The 17,356-nt window shown below is 43.1% G+C and overlaps 1 pseudogene; it reads right to left on the bottom strand.

The window, feature by feature from the left end:
• The window catches only part of LOC132316399 (putative glucose-6-phosphate 1-epimerase), a 31,421-nt pseudogene extending 14,803 nt beyond the window's left edge, over window positions 1-16,618 (bottom strand).
• Between the last annotated feature and the right edge of the window lie 738 nt (window positions 16,619-17,356).

The raw sequence follows: 17,356 nt of genomic DNA, 5'->3' as shown, positions 1-17,356 counted from the left end.
GACACTTGCTAAAAATTTAAAGTCAAGTGGCAAGTGGCATTCTAGCCGAGCGCCAGGCACTTAAGCAAGACAAGTGGCAGCTGGCACCATGAGCCGAACGCCAGACACTTGCTAAAAATTTAAAGCCAAGTGGCAAGTGGCATTCTAGCCGAGAGCCAGGCACTTAAGCAGGATAAGTGGCAGCTGGCACTATAAGCCGAACGCCAGACACTTGCTAAAAATTTAAAGCCAAGTGGCAAGTGGCATTCTAGCCGAGCGCCAGGCACTTAAGCAAGACAAGTGGCAACTGGCACCATGAGCCGAACGCCAGACACTTGCTAAAAATTTAAAGCCAAGTGGTAAGTGACATTCTAGCCGAGCGCCAGGCACTTAAGCAAGATAAGTGGCAGCTGGCACTATAAGCCGAACGCCAGACACTTGCTAAAAATTTAAAGCCAAGTGGCAAGTGGCATTCTAGCCGAGCGCCAGGCACTTAAGCAAGACAAGTGGCAGCTGGCACCATGAGCCGAACGCCAGACACTTGCTAAAAATTTAAAGCCAAGTGGCAAGTGGCATTCTAGCCGAGCGCCAGGCACTTAAGCAAGACAAGTGGCAGCTGGCACCATGAGCCGAACGCCAGACACTTGCTAAAAATTTAAAGCCAAGTGGCAAGTGGCATTCTAGCCGAGCGCCAGGCACTTAAGCAAGACAAGTGGCAGCTGGCACCATGAGCCGAACGCCAGACACTTGCTAAAAATTTAAAGCCAAGTGGCAAGTGGCATTCTAGCCGAGCGCCAGGCACTTGCCATAAACAAACACACGGCAAAGCTAATATAAAAAAAAAAAAAAGAGAAAAGATATGTATGTATTGAAAATAAGTTGAATAGAGCACAACACATAGGGAAAAAGAGTTCTGTCGTTTCATTGATATTGAGCATTGAGTTTACAAAAGAGAGATGTCCATCATTACAAAAAGATATGGAATGGAAGAGTCTAAAGGAGCCCTAGCTAGACGCCTCAGTACCAACAGCATCCTGGTCGTGCCGACTCGCCTCCTCGGCCCCATCAGCCGTCTCACCTTCACGAGGTGGGGAATCAAGGTGAATGACTGAATCGTTCGGCTGGGGCTCAGCGTCAGCAGTGGCTATGGAAGGTACCACGGTTGACGATTGAGGAGCGGTCAGAGGCAGAGCGGTAGGAGGAGCTGTGATGATCCTTGAGGAAGCAATGTCCTGGCACTCATCGAATATGCGCTCCGCTTCGGTGGGTTCTGGGTCGACATAGACCCCCAGAGGTTCGATCCCTAGATCCTTGTCGACCTCATCCGGAGTGGAGCTGGTCTGTCCCTCATCCGGAATCCGGTCGGCGAAACCTTCCCGGAATCCTTGAGCATACCTAAGAGCACCGACCCTTGAGAACCGAGCGTGAAGAGCCAGCATCCCACCACTCACTCTGCTGATCGCATCGATCAGAGCGGTACGCTCGTCCAGAGCTCTTTTTTCAAAAGCCATCCGAGCAGACTGTTCATCAGCTAGAAGGCGCTGGAGTTCTGCCTTTTCTTCTCTAATTGAGTCACGCTCAGTCTGCCAGACGCTCTTTTCAAGCTGGAGGGCGTCCTTCTCATCCTGAAGGGAGTCATTCTCCTTCTTTAGGACATCTCTCTCTTGTTCAACTTTGTCAAGCCGAGCCAGTACCTCGGTATTCTTCATGGCGAGGAGGTCGTTTTCTTTATTAGCCACCTCCAGGCTATCGGAAAACTTACGAGCCCTGGCGTTCCCCATCTCCACCTGCTTCTACATGGCCATCATTCCGAACAATGTCTGCATAGGTGCACATTAAAAACGGTTAAGCCAATAGTCAGGTCAGGCGAAGGCAAGACCAAATAATATGAGAGAATTCATGAGTTGGAAAATAAAAGTCACCTCCATAGCAGATTGGGGAAAGCGGCTGAACACATCCTTCTGGGATAGGCCCTTTGCCGCCTCAAGGTCCTTTGGAGTCCACATGCTCCTATAGTAGGCCATGGCGGTCTGGCCATCCTTCAGCATGGTCTTGTTCGGTTTCACGAACGTCTCATCCGTTCGGGTGTACCGAGGGGCCCATGGCGGTAAGGTGGGGATAGAAGGGGGGCCTGAAGCAGAAGCGGAGCCACCAGCTGCAGTAGGCCCAGAGGGAGCAGGAGCTCTGATCGCACGATGCAAGAGAGCACCCGGCCCGGAGACCCGGGTCCTTCTTATGAGAGGCTCCTCCTCAGGATCGACTTCACTGTCAGGATGAGGCCTTTTGCCTCGTTCTTTGTCCCGAACGCCCCCCGCAGCAGCAGGAGCTATGGTAGTTTGGGGAGACGCGCTCTGGTTGGCAGCAGGGGTGCTGGCAACAGAGTTAATAGCCACTGTGCTCGGGACAGTGTCAGAGATGGTGGCTGAGGAAGAGGCTGACGCTGGAAAGGAGGTCGCCCCAGCAGCAGGAGTGGCTGGGGGAGTATTTTTCTTCCTGCCAAAAGAAGGAATCTGAAGCCTGCTCATGTTGTAGCCGAGTGATGAGAGCGCTAAGAGGTTGTCTGAAGTGAGGAGGTCTGAGCAGGAAGGAATATCGTTCAGAACGTATTTCTTCAAGTAATTACTCCTATCCCTGCAAACACTGTAGCTCAAGTCATCACAAGGTATTCCTAAGGAACGGCATAAGAAAGTACAAAAACGGGGAACGCATGTTTCGCAGGGGCAATCATGTTTATGGGATTTGAATTTCTTATAGGAGGAGACAGAACAGACACCAAAGGCTCTCGGGATTGGGTAACCCTCTGCAGCCGGCGAAGACCAAGCCCCACTAATGCCCACGATGCTATCCCTCCAACCCTTTTCAGATTTTATTGTGTCCGTACATATGGACATCTTCTCGAACGAGTAGAGGTGGTAGAAGGGCTCGTTAGTACGGATCTTACTGACCTTATAGCACAGAAGAAGGTCTATGAGGTCAAGGTCCAGATTTCTGTCACGCATCAACAGGAGCATAACGGATATGATTCTAAAGAAGTTGGGGTTGACCTGCAGGGGGGATATCCCCAATCTATTGAAGACATAACTAAAGAAAGGGTGCAGAGGGAACCTAACAACATTCAATTGAAGGTTCGTGAATAAGACTTCGCCGGGCAGGAGGCCGGCACCGGTCATAATGTTAACGTCCTGGGGGCAAACCCTAACCTCGATGTTGTCAGGAAGTCTAAGTCTCATACGAAGAACATCCAGATCTACAACCATGGTGGAAGTGCTTGAAGGATCTAAAAGGGGGTAAATAGAAGCCTGCCGAAAGTAAAAAGGAACAAAACTAACCTCAGAGCACTGCAAGATCGCTGGAAGAATGACTCTTGAAGGATTTCACCAGGAAAAGCTTAGCACTGTTCTAGAAAGAGAGAGATTTGACTGATGATGGAGACGGTAAAAGGACGTGAAGTGGTATTCTAGAGCATTATAAAGGCGAGGGGGCCCGAGGGCCGAAGCGTCGGGAAGGCGAGAAATTCCTCGAGCCCCGGAACATTGATTCTGGATCTGACCGTCCGTTCCCCCACGTGGTTCTCTCGAGCCGTCAACATCATGATGAGACGCCATCAATAATTACCCCTTATTAAATAAGGGGCAATTATGGGGGCAGTTGAGGAGGCCCAGGACGACATGGGCCGGATCCGACTTGCAAGCACTACATTCGGTCCGTACAGCTGGGTCGGCCCATATAAAGACACTGCCATATGGGCCGAACGCGAGTAAGCCCATCAAAGGTGACCAGGACTTATGGAGGAATAGGCCCAGATCCAGCAATCAGTCAATATTTGTAAATATCTTGTAAATATCTATAAATAAGTGAATGAATGAAAGAGAGGGGGGATCTTTTTGGTTGAAGTGTAAGAATTCTAGAGAGAGAAAGAGGGAACGAATTTCTTGCATCTTCACTTACGCATCACATTTATGTTATTGTCTCGGTAGTAGCTTTAATCCATTCAAGGACTTATAAGCTTGCACACTTGACTTTTCAACTGGAACAAATAACTCAGCACTTCAACTGAAAAAAGAACTCTTCTAGTTGTTCCATAATATTTTCCTTGTAGGAAATAATATGCACTATTGTTATAATAATATAAATGATTTTTGGTTCTATCCTAAAGCTCTTAGGACTTGGAACACCCCATATTTATAAGTATTTCTGTTAAGATGAGTGACTCGTAATAAATTTCATTTATGGATAATATCTTCCCACAACTTTGGGATAATCTTGAAATTTTATCTCTAATGTATTTATTATGATTTTTCAACTATGAAAGTACCATATATTAAATACTTCACCTCATCTACCTTTTCAAGGTTCCATATTCGCTTCTCAACAAGTATATATAACAGTCTCTAGTGCATATGTACTCACTTTATCTTTAGCATATTCTTATAATAATTCACTGACATTACCGTGAATTAATGCTAAAGATATTAATTACAATGGCCTCTAATTAATATTTGCTTTTACATCTTTTATATTTATAAATTGAGTTATTCATGTTTAAGTTCATGTTAAGTCAGTCATATTAACATGTTATAACCTTTCATGTGTTGCACATCACATAACTCAATCATTTAAGCAAATAATTATCTTATTATTTAAGCTTTGGATACAATCACCACAGAGTGAGCACTCACTTCTCAGCTATCATTACTAGTTAAAAGTGAGTTCTTAACTATCATTACTAGCTTAGATTAAGTACACTCTTCTCATATCTCACTACTAGGTTATGATGAGCACCCACTTTTCAGCTATTACCGCTAGCTTGAAGTTAAGTTTGTTTAGCTATCAATTCTAGTAGTTCATAACTTTAGTAGACACTTATCTAAGTAGTCTACCTTGGTAGTAGAGTAATTTGTTTTGAAGAATATTCTTCAAAAACTACTACTTTACAAGTAGTATTATTCCCTCCTATATGAGCAGATATGATGAATAGCTCAAATAGCTTATGGCTAAAATAGCTACTCATCACCTTCGTGTTTTTTACTAACAAGTTGAGAGTTAGAACCAACTAACAGATTTTTCATCTTCCCCTTAGGTTCTGTGCACCTCATTAATCATATAAGCTTATAGCTAAGCTACATTGTTTGCAACTCAGTAACATTTTAGCTTTTAGCTAAATTGTATATTAGAGCTAACTAGTTTGATTTAGCTTGTCTCAGTGTACTAGCTTAGTGTATCCATAACATTTCCATTAAACTCTTTAGAGTTATAAGAAAATCTTTTCTTATTTAACCCATTCACAGCTATACGTGTCTTAGACACTAGTATAGATCTTTTTCCCTTGACTATTGGAAGAATTGACATACTTAGACTAATCAATTTTTGTCTGTTGTATTAAATACACAAACCAGTCATGAACTCATACAAAATTAATAATATCACACATTAAATAAGCTATATTGTAAAATTAAATTACTACGTACACTAAGTAATTCAACTACATATCTCAATATTATAATCTCAAATAATAAACTTTTGTAAAAATAATACTGAATTTTCATAACAATATAGTTTCATATTATATCACATGATTAATTATATCACATAATTAATTTAAGAAAAAGGATTTATGGCTCATTCTCCAATAAACATACTAGAAAATTAGGACCAAAAGATGTAGACGTTCTAGCCTACAAGAAAATGATATGCACTGATGTTATAACCTATCAAAGGTTTTATGTAACGATCCACTCCATCACATAGTATGATATTGTCCACTTTGAGATCAAGCTCGCACGATTTTGTTATTGGGTTTTATCTCAAAAGGTCTCGTACCAATTGGAGATAACACCACTACATAAAATCACTTTACCTTTCCCTTACGTAGGTGGTGTGGGACTGTAACTTTCTTAGGAGAAAGTACAACCTTAGTTAGACACCCCCACATTTTTAAGAATTTATAGTAAGGTTTTCGACTTTTTCATAATTCATATGTTGTCACATTCGTTTTCTTTAGAGGTATTTTATTGAGTAAAATAATTTGCAGCAAGCAGAACTTCCCTCCACAAATTCTGAGTTAAACCAGAACTTATCAATATAATATTCATCATTTCTTCGTCAATGATACCATATTCTAAACAAATATCAGCACATGATGTTTTGTATTCACAAATTCTCAACCTCACTTTTGTAATGTTTAAACATTTCTAAGGTTTATCTTTACTTCGTAGCAAATATACATAACAGTATTTTGTGCAACTATTGATAAAAGTAACGAAGTACCTTTTTTTTTCACCTCTAGTTGGCACATGTTTAAGGTAATGTCATATACTTCATAATATCATATTACAAAATTAAAATAATTCAACTAATATTGAATTATATATATATATAAAAATAATTCAATAGTCTACTTATATAACATGCTTCAATTTCATATAATATTCAACACATCAATATTTAGCATATTATCATATAATAATGTATAAAACATTATTTTATTATATCTCAACTATTAGTACGATATCTACTTATTTATATCTTAAATAGAAGTATATAATAAAATCTACCTAAGGAACAGATCTGTCTTAAGATTGTTAGTAAAATATATATGTTTCACGTGACATTTAAGATATAACTAACCCTATATTAATATGATATGAGATATTTGTAATATGCTAAAAATAATTAATTAAATATTCAACTAGATATTTAATTAAACATGCAAATTAAAACAATAAAAATAATAAATAAAGAACCTGGACCGAGGCTAGTATTGGATACTATGTCCTTAAGACAGATTTGCCCCACTATGGTGCTAACGGACTCAGTAACGTCTATCTCCCAGGATACAACGGTCTACATCCACCAGTAGCAGCACTACAAACTCGTGGATACGGCGAACTTTCTCCGTATAATACTCTCTCTGACTCAAAAATGCATCTATACTATATAAATACTGAATTTGGTGCAATCCGAACCAAATGGTTCGAACTAATCTTAATATGGCTCAATAAAATTAGATTAGGGTCTAAGTGGTTCGGACCACTTAACATATGGTTTGAACCCACTTGGGTTGGGTTCAAGTCTAGAGAGGGAGAAAGAAGAAAATAAAAATTGAACCACTTGCAAATGATCCAAAGGGGGGTATTTATAGAAACAGAAATGCCTTTTCGGATTGGGTGTATCTCTTCATTATTGGACACAACCATTGCAATAGGTTACAATGGTTCACATGGTGTCTGTTCACCACTAGACACATCTATTCCAATAGGTTGCAATGGTTCACATAGTGTCTGTTCACCAATAGACACATCCATTCCAATAGGTTACAATGGTTCACATAGTGTTTGTTCACCAATAGACACATCCATTCCAATAGGTTGCAATGTGCCTTTTCGAGTGGATGCAACCATGGGTTATGATGGTTTCGGAAAAAGGTGTAACCCTTTGAAAAAAACTAAAAAGTGGTTTTTTAATTTAAAAGGTGTAACCCTTTAGAAAAACTAAAATATGGCTTTTTAATTTAAAAGGTGTAACCTTTTAGAAAAACTAAAAAGTAGTTTTTTTAATTCAAAAAGCCAACCACCCAAAAAAACCCACTCATTTGTGAATCCCATTTAAATAAGCCCAGCCCAAAATTAGGCCAAATCCAAAATTCCAAAAAAAGAATAATCTGGACTTTACAATTAGGCCCAAGCCCAAGCCCAAATTCTAAACTCAGCTTATTTAAATTTCAATTTGTTTCAACATTTTTTCCATCTGGGACGAACACTTCCCACATTTTGCATACCCATTTAGGCTTATCAAAACACCACACTTTGGAGCTAATTTCTCATTCATCCGGAAACGGATTTCAGAAAGTAAATATACCACATTCATCTCCTTGCGGAGAGAAACGTGCTTGTCTAGAGATCCATAAAAAATTATTAACCGAATCTATTTCAAATCTCATCCAAAGTTTATGTTTTTAATGCCCCCGTTTCCAACAGTCAAAGAAATTGAAAAGACATAATAACAATTGCAATGCATTGTTGAAACAATTCTAGAACTTGATGCAGAGTAGAAGGGGATGGAATAATATGGGTTCTCAACTTCTCAAAATGAAAGTGGCAGGGAAATAACCTGATAGGTTTCTGTCCATTAAACACAGCATCTGGCCGAACAAAAAGGAGATCCTTGCTGGAAACTTTCCATCATGTAATGCAACCTCCAAATAAGTATATCTCAGCCTCACTGCAAAAAAGAGACACAATAAGACTATAGCTTGTATTTTAAACAACACCATGTATACAGATTTTACAAATTAAGCTTCATGTCCATATCAAATGCCTTTATTACAACAAAGACCAACTTTTATTTTTTTACTATTCCTCGTTTATTGACAGATTAAGAATAGAGTTGAACCTGGTCTTCTTAATGGTATCCCAAAACCTTGCATGATATTACTAAACATTCTCAGGATGTTGGACCAGGAAATGGACTCCAGGCACAATTTAGATTCACCAATTATGGTTTCATTCTCAGCGACTTTCTTTCCAAGGAAACTAATTTTTTGTTAACATCAAGCAAATCACTTTCTCGCCTGGGACAGTTTTTTTGATGCCCTGCATACAATGGCTGGCATCAGATCACATCAATTAACATTCTAAGAACTCATGGCACTTTCCTAACCCAAGGGGTAACAAATGAGATTGACTTGACATGATGTGGAGGGAAAAAAACTCCCTCCAATAAGAAGCGTACACGCCATCACTACACATATCTACATTCCAAAGACATATAAGGCCCGTCATGCTCAAGCCCAAATTGAGTGTATTTTTAGCCCAAGACCATTGTTATTTGTCTCCCAACCTCCATCAAGGCCGAATCGAGAGGTCATCAGCCCAACTTGTTAATATTTAACATCCAGTCCATTACTCAAGCCCAGCCGGATCAAAGTATGTTCAGCCCAGTTATTCAAGAATGCACAAGTCCTACCAGTTGAAGGATTTACCGTAGAAGGAAAATTCTGAGATAGGAAGTTCTGTACAAGGCAAGTTCTATGTATGAAAAATTAGATAATGGAAAGAACTCTATTAGTAAAGAATGTTTATATAGAAAGAATTGGAGGACAAACAACGCGAGTCCTACCATAATTTTACAATCTTTTGTATATAAATAGAGGCTTAGACCTCCAATAAAGGGATCAAGCAATACTGCGCTTCGACATATATTGTTCTTGTTTATTTTACTATTGATTGAGTGAGTTGTTTTATTTTTCTTAATCATTATTGGTTGAGCGAAATTTTGCACCTACACTTTGGCGCCTTCTATGGGAAACGTATAAAAATATACTCCCACTTGTTCTTCAAATCAAATCCTTAGTCGTATTTGGAATGTCAAACGGAGAGTTAGCCATGAATTAACAGATAGAATTGATGCAAAAGATGCGAGAGGGGTTCTTGCACCAATTTGAGACACTCCGGCAAGCAAACGATACGAGTGTCGCCCAGATAGCTGCACTTCAGCAGCAAACTCATACGCTGCATACGGCAATGGCCAGGCTAACGCCACAACCACCACCAGGCGATGCTGCAGCACCACCCCCCACCCAAAATTTACCTCCAATTCACGAGCCTCCGGCCAACGGGACACCACCCAACGGGGCTTGACCTAATGAAGTTCAGCAACAGCAAGGGACGAGGTTCGAGGCGGTTGCTTCGGATAATCTCCCGCGTCGCACACAGGACGAACAAGCCGAGTCCAGCCATAGGCTTACGGTATGGTCCAATGGCATTCCAGATGGCGCACGCGTACAAGATGCCTTCGACGAAAAGAAGCTATTAAGAATTTAGACACCAGCCGAGATGGCTAGAGAGCACAAGAACTCCTTGGTCAAAACCCCCTTTACTGACGATGTGTACCTTGTGGAAAGACCAAGGAAGTTCACTATGCCATCCTTTACCCAGTTCGATGGGGCAGGAGACCCCTCTCGGCATCTCGATCATTATGCGCAAAAGATGGCACTGGACGATCATAACGATCCGTGGATGTGTAAGGTTTTTCCTATCAGTTTAACCGGAGCAGCGTTAGAATGGTTCAGGAATAGGCCACATAAGTCTATCCCTGATTATGAGACCTTGTGCACTATGTTCTTAGCCCAGTATTGCGGAAATAAGAAGCAGAAGAAAAGTATCGCCAGCCTTTTCACCATAAGGCAAATGAAGGGAGAAACTCTGCAAGATTTCTTATCCAGGTTTAACATGGAAGCCTCGGAGATAGCAGATTGCCACCCTGCCACGGCAATCGAAACATTTAAGTTGGCAATGATCCAGGGAACCAAGTTTCACACATCCTTGATCAAATATTCCCCCCCGGATATGCAGACTTTGAACGCTAGGGCACAAATTTACATTCGGTTGGAGGAAAACGTAGCCCACCGTGCACAGCACGCTACCCTTGTCACAGTGGAAAATAAGTCTCGAGAGAAAGCTGCAAGCACAAGGATGCAGAAGGTTCCTCATGCCGCCACACAAGTCACCCAAGCGCCTGAGAAGAGGCAAAGGACAGAGGACAGGCTTACCCCTCTCCGTACTACCTTAGCGCGCCTGTTCCAAGAGAATAAGACGAGGTTCGCAACTCCTCAGCCCATGAAACAACCCTTGGAGCAGAGGGACAAAAGTAAACATTGTGCCTACCACAGAGACTATGGGCATACCACCAATGACTGCAGGTCCCTTCAGCGACAGGTAGAAAGCATGATAGCGAGAGGAGAGTTGGTGGAGTATCTTGCCACGAAGGAGTACGTAAAATCTCGGGAGGTTAACCCTCAACGGGTAAAGGGCGATCAGGTAAAGGTTATCCATGCCATACACGGAAGGTCAGAGGATGATGAAGAGTCTGAAGAGTTGTACAGATCCAGGTTGAGAGAGGCTCATAAGTTACGAAGATTGTCTTCGGTAAATACGGTTGCGCCAGGCAACATCAACATTGGATTCGGTAACAATGATCTATCTAGAGTCCAGCGCCCGAATGAAGACCCCTCGGTCATCAGCCTCCTAGTGGCGAATTATATGATCAGAAGGGTGCTGATAGATCCGGGAAGTAGCGCCAACATCATTACAAAAGCAGCCTTCGATCAGCTGGGGGTTTCACCATCGTCCATCAGGCCAACTTCCAGCCCCCTAATGGGGTTTGATGGTACTAAGGTGAATCTGCTTGGGGTGATCGATCTATCCGTTACTGCAGCAAAGAAGACTCTGAAGGAGAACTTTGTCGTGACGGAGATTTATCCATCTTATAACCTCATTATAGGGAGAGGTTGGATCCATCGTATGAACGGAGTCCCCTCTACCCTTCATCAAATAATGAGGTGTTTATCCCCAGATGGCAGGGAGGTCATCGACCTCTGGGGAGACCAGGTTACTGCAAAAGAATGTTACATGCTAACACTATATGAAGCAAAGAAGGTGTCAAAATCACCTCAGTCAGAGGCGAATCCCAAAGACGCAATCAAATAGCAGTTACAGTACCCTCTGCCCAAGTATCTCAAGGCAGAGGAAGAAGCCGAGGATGAAGCACCTACCGAGGAGTCCCTCGAAGCTATAGAGGTAGTCCTCGGAGACCCTCAGAAGGTCACCTACATTGGCTCATCTTGCACATCCGAAGAGAAGGAAGCATTGATCAGGGTCATTCGGTGCAATTCGGATGTCTTTGCCTGGGATCACTCGGACATGGTAGGGATTGATCCTACGGTCTCATGCCATAGTTTGAGGGTTAACCCAGAATTCAGGCCAGTCAAGCAGAGGCACCGACGGTTCGCACCTGAACGGAATCGCATAATAGCCGAGGAAGTAAATAAACTATTACAAGCAGGATTCATTCGAGAGGTGCAATACCCACAATGGCTCTCAAATGTAGTAGTCGTTCAAAAAAAGAATGGGAAATGGAGGGTATGCGTAGATTGTACCAACCTTAACAAAGCTTGCCCAAAAGATAACTTCCCTCTGCCCAAGATTGATCAAATGGTGGATGTTACGACAGGTTATGAGAGGCTCACATTCCTCGATGCATACTCCGGCTATAATCAGATTCCCATGAATCCTGAAGATGAGGAGAAAACCGCTTTCATCACAGAGACGGGCACTTACTGCTACAGAGTGATGCCCTTCGGTCTAAAGAATGCCGGAGCCACCTACCAGCGACTTGTCAATAAAATTTTCAATAATCTACTGGGGAATACAGTTGAAGCTTATATCGATGACATGGTGGTCAAAAGTATACGGAAAGAGGATCACGCGAAGCACCTCCAGGAGGTCGTTGATACTCTCAAGAGGTACAATATGAAGCTGAACCCCACCAAGTGCTCCTTCGCCGTCTCTTCAGGACAGTTCCTCGGGCACATTGTAAATAAAAGAGGAGTAGAAGTAAGCCCAGCTCAGGCAAAGGCACTCATACAGAACCAAGAGCCAAACCGCAGGGAAGTGCAAGTTCTAACTGGCCGAGTTGCGGCCCTCAGCCGGTTCATATCCCGATTATCTGATAAGTATAAACCTTTCTTTGATGCTATTCGATCCAAAAACAAAGATATGTGGGTACCTCAGTAGCAGGAAGCTCTCAATCAATTGAAAAGCTACATGACAAAACCCCCAATCCTTTCTGCTCCAACGCCCGGAGACACCCTCATCCTGTACTTGGCAGTATCAGCTGTAGCAACAAGTGCAGTGTTGATCAAAGAAGGAGGTAAGATTCAGCATCTAATCTTTTACACAAGCAAAACGATGAGGGATGCCGAGACACGGTACAGCAAGACGGAAAAGATAATCCTGGCGTTAATTTATGCCAAGAGGAAACTTCGACATTACTTCGAATCTCACAGCATAGTGGTACTTACAAATCACCATATACGGGCTATCCTAGCTAAACCAGACTTGTCTGGTCGAATTACAAAATGGGCTATTGAACTTAGCTCTTTTGATATCACCTATGCACCAAAGGTATCTCACAAGGGGCAGTCAGTAGCGGATTTCCTACTGGAGTATGAAGATCAATCTGAGGAACCGACACTTCAAAAGCCGTACTGGGAGTTACGGGTTAATGGCTCTTCCAACCAAAAAAGGGCAGGGGCCGGGATTGACATCACAACACCCGAGGGTACCAAGCTGGAGCAGTCAATTTGGCTAGATTTCCCAGCTACTAATAACGAGGCCGAGTATGAGGCGTTGCTTGCCGGCCTTCGGCTAGCTAAACAGCTACAGGTACGGTGCTTGAAAGTTTTTAGTGACTCACAGCTTGTGATCAATCAAGTGACAGGGCACTATTATCCCAAGGAGGAACGTATGAAGTCATACAAAGATGCTGTAGAGAATGCCATCCGGGAGTTCGATCAAATCGAATTCCATCAGGTACCACGAGATGAAAATGCCGAAGCAGATCGATTGGCCGCAGCCGCATCATCTTCAGACGAAGAGTTGATTCGGCTTGTTCCAATCGATGTCCTCGAAGAACCTAGCATTAATCCCCAGCAAGAGGTGATGGTGATCCCGGAAGTTCCACGCGAGCCATGCTAGATTAATCCAATCGAGGCCTACCTCAAGGAGGGAGTTCTCCCAAATCAAAAAGCTGAGGCAAGGAAGCTTAGGCTTACCGCGGCTAAATACTCAATCATCAATAACCAGTTATACAGAAGGTCATTCTCCGGTCCTTATCTCAAGTGTTTAACCCCTACTGAGGCTCTCACAATTCTAAAACAAATTCATGAAGGAGATTATGGAAATCACTCGGGAGGAAGATCCCTTGCACACAAAATTCTAACCCAATGCTATTTTTGGCCATACTTGGCTCGGAATGCCGAAGAATACTCAAGAAGATGTGACAAGTGTCAGTGCCATGGTCCAATAAAGCATCAACCTGCCGAAGGTTTGCACGCCATGGCTAATCCATGGTCGTTCGCCCAATGGGGGATTGATGTAGTAGGACCGTTACCCAAAACTGTGGAAAAAAAGGAGCATGTGCTTCTGGCTACGGATTACTTCACCAAGTGGGTGGAACCTGAAGCCTTCTCTAGCGTCACCCACGAAGAAGTAAAGCATTTCATTTGGAGCAACATTATTTGCCGGTTTGGGGTACCAAAAGTCATCGTAATGGACAATGGTAAGAACCTCGATAACAGAAGTACAAGAAAGTTCTTTAACGAACATGGAATCCTGTAAAAATTGGCTGCAGTTAGTCATCCACAAAGCAATGGGCAAGCTGAAATAACTAATCGCACGATATTTGGGTGCTTAAAGAAAAAATTGGAGAAATTAAAGACAAAATGGTACGAGAATCTCCCTCAACTGCTCTGGGCCTATCGAACCACTCCAAGACGACCCACGGGAGAAAGCTCATTTGCTATGGCATATGGATCCGAAGCTGTCATTCCTACCGAGTCCATAATCCCAACCCTTCGGACATCCTTGGTACTGGAAGGGAACAATGAGCAACAACTCGAACATAGCCTTGATCTTGTGGACGAAAGGAGAGATGCAGCAGCAATTCGGCTCGCGGCATACCAACAGCAGGTGTGTAACAGTTATAACAAACGCGTCAGATTCAGGAGCTTTGTGGTAGGCGATTGGGTTTTGAAGCAAGAGACAGCTCATGTAAAGAAACTGGAACCTAATTGGACCGGACCCTACAGGGTTACCGAAGTAGTGGGGAAAGGAGCATATCCTTTGGCCGAAGCTGACGGACGTCCCATTACGCGTCCTTGGAACGCAATACACCTTAAAAGGTATTTCCATTAGATAAGTTTGTCAATTTTGCTACAAATTCTTCACAAATAAGGCTGAGTATGTCCACAGTCAGCCAAACTTTTCTTTATTTTGCTTCTATATTCAGTACAATTCTACTCTATTTTTCTATAAAAATGGGGGCCATACTACTCTATGATTATGCAACTTTTATGCATGGGTCGCATTAGGCAATTTTTATGCATGCCAAGTCGCACTATGCAATTTTTATGCAAAGCAATGTTAGAAGCAAGTTGTTAAAAAGCATTTGTCACAATAATTTTTAAGGAAAAAAACATGAGTTATGGCCTATGGTTAAAACTTTCTATCCCACATCGGCAAAAAAGTATGTGCTACATTCTGTTATATATGGGAATATTCAAATAGTTAATTGCGGTGTAAGGGGGGCCCACTGGTATTTAAGGCTGTCAAGCTCAATACCAGAGGCATTCCTTACACCGACCTTTTTGACAAAATTTAGTCTATATCCCACATCGGATAGAAATAGAAAAGAAATTCGGTTAATATATGCGTAGTCCACTACATTTGGTTGCCAAGAAGGGAGTATCAATGGAGGAGGAAAGTCTCCAAAGTCAACAAATAGGAAACTTCACAGCCACTGTTACTCGCTTTCTTGGCCTCTTATCATTTTTGAATCCTCGGCCTCATGATAAGTTGTTTGAGAAAAAATATAAACAAACTTCCCCTCAGGCTCAGCGCCGGGGAGTAGTTCATTCGCCTCGAACCCTAAGTGTCCGGCTCGGCAAAAATCTCGCCTCGGACCCTAAGTGTCCGGCTCGGCAAAACCTCCCCTCAGGCTCAGCGCCGGGGAGTAATTCATTTAACCTCGGACCCTAAGTGTCCGGCTCGGCAAAACCTCCCCTCAGGCTCAGCGCCGGGGAGTAATTCATTTAACCTCGGACCCTAAGTGTCCGGCTCGGCAAAAATCTCGCCTCGGACCCTAAGTGTCCGGCTCGGCAAAACCTCCCCTCAGGCTCCGCGCCAGGGAGTATTTAATTCGCCTCGAATCTAAGTGTCCGAGACAGCTTCAGTCCTAAGTGTCCTATTCAGCAATATTCCTCCACGACTCAGTGCCAAGGAACAATTCGCCTCAGATCCTAAGTGTCCGAGACAGCTTCGGACCCTAAGTGTCCTATTCAGCAATATTCCTCCACGACTCAGTGCCGAGGAACAATTCGCCTCGGATCCTAAGTGTCCGAGACAGCTTCGGACCCTAAGTGAGTTGGCCGGATCAGAACTTTTTCCTCTGGTATCCAAGTGGTTAATACCCTATGGATGTGGATATATCATAAGTTCATCATAATCCACCCCACATCAGGAACACACGAGAAAGAAAGAGTATGTATACGTCTACTGCAGGCAAGTCAAAGGCAAGAAGAGTTCACTTAACAGTTAGATCATTGTCCATATGAATCATCCTGAGATATCAATTAAACTGTTAAAAGGATCTCCTTCTTCCCATCATCCTTGCTTTTTCTCGAATAGCATAAATCCGAAGCATAAAGACAATGTGTTTTGTTTGTCATAAAAACATTACCAGTCAGAATAGTATGAACAATATCAAAAGCATACAGCAAAAACAAATCAGTTATTGAAAGCCTAAAACAAAAATTATATTTATTATCCCAAACATACTGTCAATAAAAATAAAATACATGGTTCTACTTCCTCTTCGAATCGAAGGGAGTAGATTCAAAAGCATCCACTACAGTAGGACTTGGGGTAGGAGGAATTGAAGCCGCAGGGGCAGAAGAGCTAGGAGTACCCTTCAGGTGCGCCTTCACCATCTCGGCAAAGCGGATTTCAGCTTCTAAAGCCTGTGGCCCTTCATCATATGGGAAGTGCACCCCCACCTGTTTGTCAAAAGCGTCTGGATCCATCGTCCTAAGGCCTGAGCCCTGATTATAGCCAGACCGGAAAGCTTTAGCACTAGCCAGGTGTGCCAGACAGGAGTAGCGCCCTTGCATTTACTTCCCTACCTTGAAGCAAGTAGTAAGAGCCTCGGTCAGGTGTTGAATTTTGGCCTGAAGAGAATCCACCTTAGCCTCAGAGGCAGCCAACTGCCTCTTATACACATCCTTGGCTTCAGTAGCTATCTTCAGATTGGTAGAGGCAGTGGTGGCTCTCTTCTCTGCATTGTCAAGATCCTTCTCCAGCTTCTTGATGGAGAGGGATTGGGCTTCAGCAGTGGCGCAGAGGGCCATGGTGTGGTATAGATTCTGTATAAAAAGATAACAGAGGAACAAGTATGAGCATAAATGGAAACATAAGTAAGCAAGAGTAACATAATTCTGAAGGAGCAATACGAACCTCTATAGCCCGGACTGGGGCAGAGGGGAGTAGTTGTTCCAACCCCATTTGGCTGATGGCTTCCTCGTCCTTTGGGAGCCACATCCCTCGGGCCACAGCCAGTGCAGCTGAAGGGTCTGTGATCACAGAATCCCCTGAATGCAGGACTGACTTGTCAGCCCTGGTGAAGGAAGGAGTCCAAGGAGCCCCAGTTTCAGCCAGAACATATGCCCTGACTTCATCTTCAGGTTCGGCCTCGCCAGCCTTTTTCCCTCTGCTTTTAGAAGGGACCTTGCCCTTGCCAGAGGATGGGGGGTTGAGGCGAGATT

The sequence above is a fragment of the Cornus florida genome, unplaced genomic scaffold (assembly GCF_030987335.1).
Source record: "Cornus florida cultivar Cherokee Brave unplaced genomic scaffold, ASM3098733v1 CherokeeBrave_3.0.0_Hap2_Chr07, whole genome shotgun sequence".
Classification (NCBI taxonomy): domain Eukaryota; kingdom Viridiplantae; phylum Streptophyta; class Magnoliopsida; order Cornales; family Cornaceae; genus Cornus; species Cornus florida.
This window is presented reverse-complemented; position numbering and strand designations above follow the sequence as displayed.